The following is a 13,336-nucleotide window of genomic DNA, read 5'->3' on the forward strand; positions in this document are numbered from 1 at the left end:
CGTCCGCGGGTGCGCAGCGGGGTGAGGGCTCAGCCCCAGCCGCCCCCGTCCCCCTGCCCGTTCCCGGAGGGGCGGCAGGGGCCGCGCTGCGCTTCCTCGTAGCTGGGCAGGTGCTTCACCTCCTCGTAGCGCGGCAGCGGCGGCAGCTCCAGCCCCGCTCCCGGCTCCGCGGCGGGACCCCCGGGCTCCCGCAGCGCGTCCGGCGGGGCGGCGGGGCCTGGCAGGGGGCGGCGGAGGGCGGGTGGAGGACGGCGGCGGGGCGGGGGACAGGCGCGGCGGTGCAGAACGCAGCCGGCGGCCACCAGCGCCAGAAGGACGAGCAGCGCCGCCAGCCTCCGCGCCAGCCACCGCGCCTGCGGAAGCCAAGAGCGCCCGGCCCCGATCCCGACTCCGATCTCGGCCCCGGACCCAGCCCCAAGCCCAGTCCCGGCGCCCCCGCAGCCATCCCGGCCGCACGGCGCGGGTCCCCACCCGCCCGCCATCCTCCGCGCCCTGCGCAACTCGCCCCGGTCCCGGCGCGCACCTTCCGCGGAGCCGGCGGCGCTCCCCGAGGCCGCAGGTGCGGGCCGAGCCCCGCGCCCCTCCCGCCGGCAGCGCTGGGTTTTATCCGCGCCGGGCTGGGTTTTATCCCTGATGAAAAATTGATGGGGCCATTTGGCAGCGGTTCACGGGCTAATGGGGCGGCGGCGGTGGGGAAAGGGGCATCGGGCCAGGCTCGGCCTCTGCGCCAGGGCAGCGTGGGGCTGGGCAGCCCCACACCCCAACCCGGCCTCTCCCAGCCGGGTCACTGGTGGGGTGTCCCTGCCAACTGAGCTTTGTGCTAAAAGTGCCCCAAAAGTTGCCACTGAGTCGAAACGTCCCTTCCTCTGAGTGGGGACAGGAACCCTGACTAGGGATCATCTATACTCGGGATGAGTGGTACCCAAGGATGCAGGGATGAGCAATACCTGAGGATGTGGGGATGAACCTGAGGCTGTGGGGATGAGGATGAGTGGTACCCAAGGATGCGGGGATGACTGGTACACAAGGATGCAGGGATGAATGGTACCCAAGAATGTGATGATGAGTGGTACCCAAGGATGCAGGGATGAATGGTACCCAAGAATGTGATGATGAGCGGTACCCAAGGATGCAGGGATAAACAGTACCCGAGGACACAGGGATGAATGGTACCCAAGGGCATGGTGATGAGTGGTACCCAAGTGACACCTGAGCCCTGAGTGACCCATGCGAGGGGAAATGTAAGGTGCAGAGCCCGCCACTGACTGTGCCACTTAAAAAGGACAAGTGCAGTGTTGGAGAAGGCAGTGACAGCAGGCTCCCTGGCACTTCTACAAGGCACGGGTGAGGGTAAGCTTTTCATTCTTCCTTTCTGTTGGGTTTTATTCCTACCATTAAGGTTTCACAGCTTTTTGCCTGTTGGCAAGGCCAAGGGGGTCCCAGTGTCACCCAGCAGAGACCATTGCCTGCACATCTGGGGAGCAAATCCATCACTGCATTCAGTCCCTACAATTGCAGACCCTCAGCTGCATTGTTTGCTGATTACCCTCGGATACCCTTGGTTCAATTGCAAAACTCCTCAGGCAGCCAGGAGGGGAGAGAGAGGTCTAATCTAGTGATGGAAAAACTTACTAAGATGAAACATGGCAAAAAATGACCAGTACTTTTCTGCTTGGTTTCCTTTTAGGTCATCATGCCAAATCTGATAAACAGCAGCTAAACCACCTACATGACCATCATGTGTAACGTGTTTGTTTCCTTTATCCTGTTTACTCGACCTGTGATGATTTCATTGCTGATATCTGTAAGCAGCATCCCTACATTTGGGTAATTCATGCTTATCATCTCCGTTACAGATTTTGTGGCACTCAGGAGAAAAGATGGGAAGAAAAGGCTCTCAGCACAAATACAGCTTTGGGCAGAGTTTACCTAAAAATAATCTGAAAGGAAGGAGGGGATCAATGACACTGGGCTTCCAGCAAACGCCGGGAAACCACGGCCTCTTTCTGTCATCATCAGGGGTTTATTCTGCATACGTTTCCTCACTTTCTGGGCATTTTTCCCTGCAGACAGGCCCTGGAATGGGGAGAAAGGGCTTCAGGCATGGATGCTGCTTTAGGAGGGGGTGGCCATGGGGACCCTGTCCGTGTGCCTTGGGGACATGTCCCAGCCCATGGCTGGCAGGGTTGGCTCCGACAGCAGCTCCCGGCTGTGCCTGGGGTTGCATTCACTCCAGACTCTTGACAATAACCCACGCGAGTGTTTTAAGGCACATACGATGGTGAGTAAACAGTAGGGTGCCTGGCGAAGCCTACATATCCATTAATAAAGCTCTGCATTCTAACAACATTTCTGATAAGCTGTAACTCCGCAATCAGAGCGCTATGAAATATTAAAGCCTGTTGATAGCTCATTAAAGCGAACGGTTGGGCCATCCAGTGTGCGCTGCAGGTCGGGCTCTGCTGCTCAGCCTGGAGAAGCGACTGAGTGACTCTGCAGCCGTCAGATGGGGAAAACGGTGGCTGGAGAGAACACCTTGCTGCAATAGCAAGAAGATATGAGAATGAAAATCCTGGTACGTAGCTACGCTCACTGCAGCAGCCCCAGCTCCCGCAGCCCTGTGCCCAGCTTGGGAAAATGAAGAAATAGCAGCCCCAAGGGGAGCCAGGGGACTTGTCCCTACTGGCTTGGTGGCTGCGTGGGGACACCTGGGACAGCCATGGGCAGATATGCTGCTGAGTTTTGGGAATGTGGGACGGTGCTGATTGGGCCCTTGGAAACATATGGGGAGTGTTTTCTGCCTGGTTGTGGGTTCCTGTGTGGGTTCTGGTGGCAGGCAGGGCTAATTGGTTCCATCAGGAGTAATTGGTGTCACAGATGTGAGTAATGAAGCCATAGGCAGCTGCAGCTGCTGGTGGGGGTGCGGATAGGTCAGTAGTGTGTAAGGACTGCTCCCCAGCTCCCTGGGGTGGGAATGGGTGGGGGGGCTGCAGGGACCACTGAGCTGGCTTGACTGGGGAGGCGGCAGCACTGGGGTGTAGAATCATTTTGGTTGGAAGAGATCCTTAAGATCATTGAGTCCAACCTTAACCCACCCCCAGCACTGCCCCATGTCCTGAGAACCTCATCTATGCCTCTTCAACCCTCCAGGGATGGTGACTGCACCACTGCCCTGGGCAGCCTGTCCCAATGCACTGAAGCAGCCAGGAGAGTCTGGCGTTCAAACTTTTGTAGTTTGCCTTGTAATCCTCTTAAACAAGCCTACAACCAGTTAATTACATCTATATTAACACTCAAATTCAACAGTTTGAACCTTCATACTCATCCATAGCACCGAAAGCTTCCAGCAAATCAATGCCATCGGCTATTGAAGTGTGGCAAGTGTCCCTGTGCACCGGAGCGGTCCTGGCGTCTTCCAAGACATTTCTTCAGGTTAGATCAAAACTTATTTGCCTTTTTGTCCAGGTGATTGACTCTTTGAATCTTACGCATCATCCTGCAAGTGTTTTTGACAGGGATGGGAGTCCAATGGTAAACCAAAGCATTGTCTCTATTATATTAGCAGCAGCATCACTTGTATGTAGTTCAAGATGCTTTCCATGTCGCCACGACCTTTGTCACTGATGAAACCGAAAAGAAATTACGGGTGAGAAGACCCAGATGTTCATTAGAATTAGTCTTGAAAATCATCAGGTAATTATTTTAGTTACACATCCACAAATGCCTCTATCACTGAACCTTTTGAAGCTGTGGCTGCTTTAGATCTCATAAAGCAATGAAGACCCTGGTTTCTGCACTTGGGATCAAGACCTGCAGCCCGGGCACAGGCACCACAACATCTCTGAGGCTCCTCGTCCCACCACCCACACCAGGGTCCTCCCATCCCCATCCCTCTGCCACCACCAGCCATGGCCGGGATGGGACCACGAGGACTCATCTGGTTGTGGCCAGGGGGAAAACCCCGCTGACAATGCTGGAAAAAGAGAAACAGTTTTCTGGGAAACTACCTGAAAATGGGGAGCCAAAAAGCCACGGCGTGTTGTCACAGGTATTAATTTCCCCACAAAAACGCTTGGTTGTGAGAACTCCTGCGTGAATTTTATTTTAATATATATATGTTTAATAGATAATATTTTACTTCTTGATTTTCATTTTAAAATCCTAAAGCAGAATATGGGGAAAGGAGAAGCTTTTCACCCCCTATACCAGCCCAAACATGGGTGAAGATGGGAAGGTTTTGCCCATCCAAACCACTTTCCTATTTCACGCTTCCTTCTTCTTCTCCTCCTCTGGATGGAAAACCCACTTTGTGGTGGCTCGGAGCCTCATGTAACCCTGGGGCTGCCGAGCGGTTTCTGGGAAGGAGCTTTAGAAGCTGATTTTCTCCAGTTTTGCAGGGGATGGACAATTATCGATCCCGCAAATGACCCCTGCAGAAATACATCGATCCCTTTGGAGCGGCAGATCATTAAATATTTGACTTCCAGATCTTTCAGATGATGCCAAAGAGCTGACCTGGCAAAATAATTCCTTTATAGTGCGTGTAATTGTCCCTGCAACCATTAGCATTTGTGTAACTCTGAACTTCCCTTTGTGTAAGTCCTCCCTTCAGCGCAGCCCGCTACCCAAAATGCTCTTTATAGAATGATGCTTCATTTCTCCCTTTCCTTTTCTCTTAGATATTTTCCTCCGAATACAAGAAAACTAATTGGAAAAACATATTGAAGCTGAGGTTTCTCTTTTGGGGCAGGACTGAAAGTCTCATATGTGGCGAGTAGTATTTTATAGCAGGAATAATCCCATGGATTGATGGAGGCACGCACAGCTTTGGAGGATGATCTGGACTGGAGATAGAAAAACGCTCAGTTCTAACAGCTTTAATGATGTTATAACATCTAGTAGACCCAAACCTTGCAATGGTTGAGCAGATAATTCTTAATATCTCTGTAAAAAATGCTAAAGAAGCCCTTAGGGTTGCCCATCAGCAGTGAGCTTGGGGCATTTGCTCAGGGAAAGCTCGACGTTGCTTAAATGAAACACTCCAAGCTGAGATCTATTGCTTCACATTTTTCAAGCACATCTGTAACTGCAATAAAGCTGAAGAAACAAGGAGATGACTCTGCATATGTTAAAAAAAAAAAAGAAGCCATTACCTCAGAGCTCAGAAATCTCGACTGCAGCAAATATTTGCTGTTAGATCGTTAAAGAACAGAGAAAGTGAGAGAGGCTGACACACTCCTGCATGACTCCGATTCCTTCCCAAGCTGGGTCAGGTCTTCTGGTGAGGAGTTTGGATGCTCTCTAGAAACAAGAAGTATTTTCTTCAAATAAATAAAAGGTGGAAATACCTAAATATCTCATGGTAATGACATCAATATCAGGCTTCCCAGACTCCATGTTGCAGTGAATGTATTTTACTCCTTCTACTAAAAATGAGCATTAGAAAGATTGAATCTCCCCTTGCAATTAGGACTTGAAACCTTTGGCTCGGTGGAAAGGCTCAGGTTCATGCAGTGAGTTTTGGCTGAGCCTTTTAGTGTTACAAATAACAAGCATCTCTTCATATAACGCTCATGTAATAGGGATGATTTGCTCCAATGGCTGTTTTTCTTCTGAATCAAATTATATTGATTAATAACAATTATTCCAGGATTATAAGATCAATCCAATGCCATCCTTAAGCACAGGTTGAATTTCAAGCCCCCCGATGGCAGTCGGACCCCTGGGAGACCAGAGGAGGCTGCGGATGGATGGATGGATTAGCAGCTGGACACATAAACGCTGAAATGTATTAAAATGCAGTAACAACCCAAAGGCAATAAAGGACAATTTGTCGCAGTTGGAAGGATCGCTGCAGTGGTCTGGAATAACCAAAACCCAATCTTTTTCATTTTTTACAGGGGGCAACATTTTTCCAAGCCGCGGTCCTCATTAGTCACGCTGTTTCTCAAGAGGCTGCCACGATCCAGTCATGAATTTCTGCAATGATTTCATCTCACTGTTATTTACAACTTAGCCCAAAAGCTCAGCATCTTCCTATTATTAGTGGTTAAATATAGCAACGAATTCTTTCCCATTCCTTTTGCTCTCGGAGCCGTTTTTTCTCTGCCACCCACACGAATCGCATGAGTCAGAAGGCGCCCGGAGGAGCGGTTCCCAGCTGGCCGAGCATCCCCAGCTCACCCCGAGCATCGGGAGGTGAAACAACATCTGTCTGCTCACACCTGGGGGGCAGCCAGGGGTGCTCCCCCCCACCACCACCCAGGGATGCGCAGGGATGTTCTCTCTCTCCATCAGCTCCCGCATCCCATGCGGGGTCACCCCAGCTGCTTTTCTGCCATCCCACACGGGGATTTCAAGTGGTCCCAATTTTTGTGGACGTGGGGGTCACTGAGAGCAGGGAGCGAGCACCATCCTGCTGAAAAACCCTCTTATTATCTGAAGATTCTTTACTTTTACTGAACTAAACATTTCCCATCCCATTTTTGTCAGTGCCAGCCGGAACTCCCCGGAGCCCCCGTGCATGGGCGACGCGTTTCAGCCGGAGGGATTGCGCCGGGAATAAATCCAACATAATAAATAAATTATCCAACATCATAAATAATAAACCCCAAACGAGGATGGCCTGTGCATTGCCGGAGCAGCAGGTTAGTAGCTTGTTAAAAAATTAAATTAAAAAATAGGAAAACATGCCAGCTGTTTTCCTGGGAGTGGGGTGATAATGGGGCAGCATCCTGCACCGAGCGCTGCAGCCCTGTGAGCATCTCTTGGGACAAGGGGGAGGGGGATGAGGATGCTGAGGGTGGGGGCAGGAGCCGCGGGGGGAGGATGAAGGGCAGGGGAGGTTTGACCCCGCTATTTTTAACTGTGGTGTTTATGTGACATAAATAACCGCGCCGACCTCGGAGGTGGCGCAAAAAACAGGAAAAGCCCCAGCGTGACCACCCCCGTGTCCCCCACTTGGGCCTGGGGGGTCCCGCTGGCCACCACACAGCTTGGGGGGGTCCCTATCCGGCAACCCCCGTGTTGGTGGGCTGGGTGTAAAAGGGCAAATATTCCGCGTTGGGAAATGAGGTCCGTGGGTCCCGAAATAGCAGATTTGCCGTGTCCTCCTCACCCTGCTTTTGGCACAGGTTGGAGTGAGTAGCTCGGTCACATCTGGAGGAGCTGATATTTAAATTCAGAAAGTCAGGATAAAAATATGGAAAATGTAATCGTGGTTTTGCCGTTGAGAGAAGAAAACGCTGCCACGGTGTATACCGAGGGGGCTGCTGCGATGCTCAGCCCCACCAAGGCTGGGGGGTGCAGGGGGCAGCGTGCGGGATGCTGAGCTCAGGCTGGGCTGGGGAGCTGGGCTGGGGGTGGGAAACAGCCTTGCCCCCCCTGCAGTTCCACAGAAATCAACCAAAATAAAAGCATCTGAAGTGGCTTTTGGTGGAGCTGGGGGCTGTGGGTACCTGTGCTGCCAGAAGAGACGCCAGAGCTGGTACTGGGGAGATGAGATTGCTGGCTAACTCTCCAAAGACTGAATTAGTGAAATTGCTTTTTTCTTCTTTCATCGCTTCCAGAATAATAAACCAGCGCTAATGAATTAGTCCCACCAGCAGCTGGGTTGCTACGGATAAAAGACTTGGATGATTTTTACTGTTTGCGGTGCCAGACTACCCTCTACACACCCAGCGCTGCAGATCCAGGTGCTCCTTGTCAGCCCCTGTGCGATGGGATTTACTGGTTCTGGTGGGGTAGTCACTCTATTTGCTCTATAATTAATTAATTAATTGCCTTTTTAGAGCCATTATTTAGTGTCTCCCCTATTGATTTCCTGTCTAACTGGTAACACCGCTGAATTCGTAACCCTTTTCTGTGCTGTCTTCCCTAATGATGCTGATGGGTGCCTCACCAGTCTGGACATGCTGGATGGCACCGGTGACCCCAGTTCCCATCTGCACAAACATTTCCAAGGCAGCTCAAACCATTGGTGTGCCCAGCACCCGGGAAGCTGAAGCCCTATTAGTGTGGGACCTGCTTGGGGCATCTCCAAGGGGTTCCTGGGCTGCTTCTGATTGGGGTTGTGGTGTAAGAAAATACAAGCAGGTGAAGTCTTTGTGTCCCAGGTTGCCTCGCTGAGGGCTTGGGGTGGAAGCAGTGAGCGTCCCCCTCATGCCACATCATCTTTAGACAGCACGACAGATTGATTTTTGCATAAATGGACCTAAATAGATGTAAGGAACAAGATTTTCAGTGAGTAATAGAGTTTAGCATAAAACGCGCTTGATGGTCTCAACACAGGAATTGCTGTAATTATTTTGGTGCGGAAGAAGGAGTTTTCTGGCGCTGCTGTGTAGGTTTGGGCCTCGCTTGGTAAAGCCGCTCATTTTGGATTCCTCCTGTGCCAACAGCTTTGCAGCATTGAGACCTGAATTGTCACCTGCTCATGCGATGGCACATGGGAAACTCTTAATTCTGACCACGCTGGGTAACTTTCTGAAATAACACACTTGGCAATTAAATGGCATTGATTTAATTTTGAGAAAATCAGCTGATTTGATGGCGGAGGAGAACGGAGTACTCGAGAGTGATTGGGTATCATTTGGGAGATGGAGATCATCATGCACCACTCCCAAACAGTTTTTTCTAAGCAGACATAAAGCTTAAAGTGCACAGTTCATGTGCGGGGTGCATCCATCTCTGCAGGACTTTCTGTAAGTGAATATGATTTTAAAAAGAGATTCAAAACGTGAGATTCTGAGCCCAGAGCATCCTCCTCCCTCCCCGTGTTGTGCACCTCATCTCGGCAAGTGCTTCAATGCAGAAATTCTGAGGCCTCCTGCAATCTTTCTCATCTCTTGTGGATCCAGGGCGAGTCCAGGACATTGAGCAGGACGGAGTAAACACAGTGAGTATCCAATAAATACATGTGGCGTGATTAGGAGATACAGGTGTTCACCAATTTCTGTGTAGCAGGAGCTTTAACAACATATTTCTTGCCTTTTTGACTCAAAGAAGATGGCTGCTTGTAATTACTTCTCTAAGCGACGACACGACATCTCAAGTGGTGATATATGTGTGATGCTTTCATTTACAGCTTCCAGACAAAAGCCTGTCTGCAGAGAAGTCAGTGGAAATTAAAACCAGCTAATGCCTCTCTATTATACAGAGGCCTGTACACAATTATGACATCAGAAATACAGCAGGACACAGATGGAGGCGTTGGGATGCATCCCCTGCTGATTACAGTTGTACTTTTTGAGGTGAAAACCGGGAATTGTGATGGGCCACCTCTCCTGGGGGTCCCTGGATGTCATTTTGAGGGAAAACGTCGATTTTCTGCCCACCACCTCCTCAAAGCACAGAGTGCCCCTTTATATATGAGCGGGCTACTGTGCGGCTGAGGCTAAACCTCCATTATTTTTCCTGTTTTAATGTAATTTCCCCCTGTGCTCAGTTGACCTGCCTTCCCGTTGTGTTTCCCCTCTGCCAGCTGTGGCCAGAGGTTTTGTCCATCCTTTCCGCCACATCCAGCAATTCCCTCTCGCTTCCTTCCTCTCCTTTCCCAGCTCAGACTCTTCCTCTCTCCTAACTCGCTCTTTCACCACAAGGAGCAGCCAGTCCCTACCTTTGATTTAAGAAATAAAACCAAACCCCACACACTAAAAGTAGCAAAAATATTAGAAAGCTTCGTAATGTATCTGGGTTTATTTCCAAGTATCTGCTGCACTGGGAGATGGTGCGGAGACCCAAGTGCTGGAGTTACCCAACACCGCGATGCTTTCAGGGCCAGGTCACCAGGAATTGTGCTTTTTAACTTAAATATTTTTAAACTTAAAAAAAATTAAGCTTCTCAAAGGTCTAGGTGTCAGAAAAGCGAGTGTGAGATTGATTTATCAAATGCTAGGGCATATATAGGGTTGTGTATTTGTGTTATGCATGCTGTATGAGATCTGGCCAAGAGAATCTACTGTAATAGAAAAATTAAGTGTTGGGAACTGAGTAAAATCTGTATCTGCAAACCCTCATATTTCTGCTTTGTAATATGATGTGATTGGCATTGCCTGAGAGATGGAGTAGAGTTCAGAGGGGTTTTCAACCAGCCCATTCCTACTGTAGGAGCCAAACCCCTCAATTTAGAAGCAGCTAGACCCTGACTTCTCCTTTAATTTAATGAATGTAATTAATTTAATTAATTAATAGGGTCTGGTTGGTTGGTTGGTTGGTTTTGTGTTTCGTTTTGTTTTGAGGAAATGAGCCTTTCTCCCCTTGGTGCGGAGCGGAGCTGCGCGGAGCGACTGGGCTGGGCTGGGCTGAGCTGAGTTGGGCTGAGCTGAGTTGGACTGAGCTGAGCTGAGCTGAGCTGGGCTGGGCTAGGCTGGGCTGGGCTGGGCTGCCGGGGCGCTGTTGCCATCTGCAGGCGACACCGCCGTGGTGCTGGGGACGATGGTTTTATCAATAACAGCAGCCAGAAAGACGCTTGATGTGGTTTGGGGGGGAAAGTCCCCGGGAAAGGGGTTTGCAGACCGGGGAGCACCCGTCTCAAACCAGCCCAGAGTACCTCTGCTAATTAATCCTGCTGCCCTAATGATCAGGCAAGGTGAGAGCTCCCTCCTCTTCCTCCCCTTCATCGGTTCTCCCCTGTTCCTGGTGCTGTTTGTGGCATCTCTGTCCCCCACAGCAGATGCTGGGGCTGAGCAGCCCCATTTGAGGTGGGAAGAAGCTGGTGTGGGGGTCTGGGGTGACCCTGTCACCTGTGGAAAGGTGGCAGCAGGTGTCAGATAAATAAATGTAATAGCAGCAAGCTATAGAAAAATATTTAGGGGGTGGTTTCACCTTGAATCAAGCTGCGTTGCTATGATACATAATGGTGCTGAGGACAAAGTTGCAGCGACTGGAAACTTAAGAGTATTAAAATTGATCCCTTCCTTTCAGGGGGAGGACTTAATTCTGCTGCTATCAATAAGTAATGGTCCTGCAGCTGTAGGATGAGCGTGTTTAACTTGAGGATCGAGTGAGAGCTGGAGAGGAAAAGAATCTAATTTCATAGTAATGAATAGCGACCTGGCCCGTGCTCAGGCGGAGCTGGCGATGGGGCTCCCAGGCCAAACTGTTCATGTGTGGACGTGCGTGAAATAGGAACAGTGCCAGGCTTCGCAAGGCAATTTGAACACGGCTAATTCCACGCTTAAGCTAATTGCAAAGGGATCACACGCAAAGTATGCGACTCTTTTGTCATTCGACTGAAAAGATCTCCATTTCCTGACAAAGGGGATTTAAGCGTACAGTATAACATACTGTCCTAAGCTAACAATTGCTGCCCAGATTTTAAGTTTGGCACAGGGTACTCTCACAAATTCCTGTATGAATATATGAATAGCTGTTCTTTGAATACATTCAAACAAATTCACTTGCTTTGCATACGTTTTAACGATCCTATAGATGGCTGGAACACACGCGCTGTTGTACTGTGATGGTGCAGGGCCAACCGAAACCAGCAAATATATCTGGTTGCTGATCAAGCTTTTCTTATATACGAGTCCACTGAGCACTGAAAACCCTGCAGCCTTGTTACTTAGTGTTGCTATGGCTGGCTCGGCCAGAAAAATAGCTGGGACCACAGGAGCTTTTACATCAGTTTTCTTCGTGTGTCTTTCTTGCTTTCTGTAAGTATTCTGGCAAATATGTTAGTTGTTCAAATACTACCCAGAAAGCAAATGTGTAGACCGTTCTATGTGATAATAGTAGTAATAATAATAATGACAATGATGATAATAATAATAATAATAATAATAATAATGTATCATTATAGACTTTTGTGCTGACAACCCTGGTCACATCTGTCGAGGGAGAAAGAAGAGCTGGATCTTCTCATCTCACTCCTTAGACCAACTGCCACCCTCCAATATCAGGTGTGGATACTGTGTTTATGTGATTTGTCACCATTGGTGAAATCAGGTAGTCTCTTGTAAAAGTGACATTGCTCATTCCCTGCCTGGCAGCTGGGACAGACACGGGCTTTGGGGGATGGATCTGCCATTGGGAGGATGAGAATACTCTGGATGGCTTTGGGTGGCTGCATTTGCCATGTCCCACCTCAATGACTCAGAGCCTGATTTTTTAGGTGACAAGTGCTTGGCACCCTCAAAAATAAATACAAAGGCATTTCAGATTGTGTGTCCTGAATCCTCCGTGGAGGCTGAACCCTCACCAGATGGTTTTCCAAAGCAGAGCTCAGTGATAGGGAGCTCGCATCTCTTCCCGCAGAGGAGCGCCAGGAAACCCCGCGGTGCTGCCTGCGAGAACTTGTCCCGGGGTTCAATTAACAGCTCAACTTTCTCTTTGCGCGGGAAGGATTAGCTTATCAAATACCATTAACACTACCCGTAAATCACTCTGGGTCCTGTCCCTGTCCTTGAAAGGAAGGTGGTTTATGCTTCGGGAAACTGAACTCCAGCCTGGCTTCACCACTGCACCACCCCAGTTTGAACTGGTAAAGGGTTCTTGATGCAAAACTGGACCAGCATGTGCTGGTGGTGAATCAGGCCCTTGAAGGAAAAGACCTCATGTGAGCATTTTGGACCAAGCAACAGAGCTGCTGTGCGACTCTACGATGTGCGCTGGGTTGGGCCTGGATACTTTGTATTGGCATAGTTATCAGGATGTTTGCTGTGTGAATGTAGTTTTTCATTTCAATGTGAGGATGTCAGGAAATAGTCTGGAAAAGCATGGTTCAGGGCAGCCACCCTTAGCAAATCCTGAATGACCGCCAAGGGTTGAGGCCAGGACAGAGAAACCCACAAGCCCCCTACATCACACAGCCATCTTTCCTTTCTCATTTATCTCCTGCCTTGCTTGCTTTTTCTTTATTTACTCTCCATTGTATCCTATTGTGGGCACTTATTTTCACTTTCAAACTCATGTGGTTGTTCCGTGAACTTTTTCCACCTCCTTTAGTTTGCTCCAGGCCAGATTCCCCAGTGCTTGACCTGGTGCAGGATGTTGCTTTGCAAGGGGATTTCCTTTGGTGGCCTCGCTCTTCTCCTCTCTGCCTAAACTGACCCTGATGTGTCGCTGTTCCTGTGCTTTACATAAGGGTTTGTTTATATGGCTGGGTTTCAATCACCGTTTTACCAACACCCCTTAAGCCTGAGCCTTATAGTTTGTTCCCATGAGCTCTGTGCGTATGTTTTCCTGGGAATATGGATTTTTACAGCATTATTCGTCAGTGTGGGGCTGACAGGATGTGGCGGGGGCTGGATGCCCACGTGCTCCTTATGCCACATCCAGCTTGTTCCTGCCCAGCGCAAGAGGACATGGGAGCTGAGCACTTCAAAGGCACCTGGAG

This window comes from Patagioenas fasciata, chromosome 9 (genome assembly GCF_037038585.1).
Source record: "Patagioenas fasciata isolate bPatFas1 chromosome 9, bPatFas1.hap1, whole genome shotgun sequence".
Classification (NCBI taxonomy): domain Eukaryota; kingdom Metazoa; phylum Chordata; class Aves; order Columbiformes; family Columbidae; genus Patagioenas; species Patagioenas fasciata.